The sequence below is a fragment of the Macrobrachium rosenbergii genome, chromosome 42 (genome assembly GCF_040412425.1).
Source record: "Macrobrachium rosenbergii isolate ZJJX-2024 chromosome 42, ASM4041242v1, whole genome shotgun sequence".
Taxonomy (NCBI): domain Eukaryota; kingdom Metazoa; phylum Arthropoda; class Malacostraca; order Decapoda; family Palaemonidae; genus Macrobrachium; species Macrobrachium rosenbergii.
Window position 1 is genome coordinate 26633345 of NC_089782.1, and position 1031 is coordinate 26634375.

A 1031-nucleotide genomic window follows, 5' to 3' on the forward strand; every position below is an offset into this window, starting at 1 on the left:
CAAATACATACCACCACAACATCACTACCAGGAGTTTCTGAAGTAAAACAAAAGAAAAAACTAAATACAGTAAAATATAAAATCCTGATGTCACAGTAACGTATTACGACCTGGAACTGTTAAAAGCGAAAAAGGTGAAGAAATGCTGACGTTGACAAATAGCGGCGCGTGTCGGTGGTGTGTTGGCCGTCGTCCCTAAGTAAACCTCTGGAACCAGGATGGATGAACCTCGGGTCGCTTTTTGTCTTGTACTTTGCCGTTGTGTAAACAGTGTCATTACACTGAGTTTCCATAGCCTCATGTGCAATACTCTTTCAGCTTTTCATGTGAAATGTTTTCAGCATATCGTAACGCGAACAATTAAAATCAGTCATTCATTTTATCCGCGGGTATTTCAGTCTGTCCAGGAAAAGGTGAAAGTTCAGTCCTGTGATAGAAAACGTTTTTCTCTTGACCATGTTTACATATTTTCGTGCAGAGAGGAAAGCTGTTTTCAATCCGGCGTTCCCGAGGCATAAACTTTATAATCCCGGTTGGCGAAACTTACAGGACCCTTCAGTGTTATTGAAAAGGGGAAAGTATGACGACATCAAGAGTTTATGCAAATTGAAAGGGACCTCTGTTGTTATTATCAAGAGGCTCTTTGTGGGGTCGTGGTTTATCTGTTGTGAGGTTCAGAATCGTGTGTTGACGCAAACACCCTTACCGACTTGTATACATAAGTACTCATGAGATGGAATGACAGTTAGGACTTAGTTCTGAGAGGTTTCTTATAGAATGCTTTAAAATCCGTAAGGTTATAAATTTCATTTGAGATTCTCTGAACGAGAAATGTGAGGTACTTTTATGTTCTTCCAAAACACTAAATCAAATAACTTCATTTGAATTTACCGCTCAGACAGATGATAAGGTAATGGCTTACGGAACCAGAAGGCCATAAACCTTCATCCACATTGTGGCTGGATCCCATTATTACAGACATAACAATAGATTAAACAGGCGGTGTTTGTTTGTGTATAGAAGCATAAGCT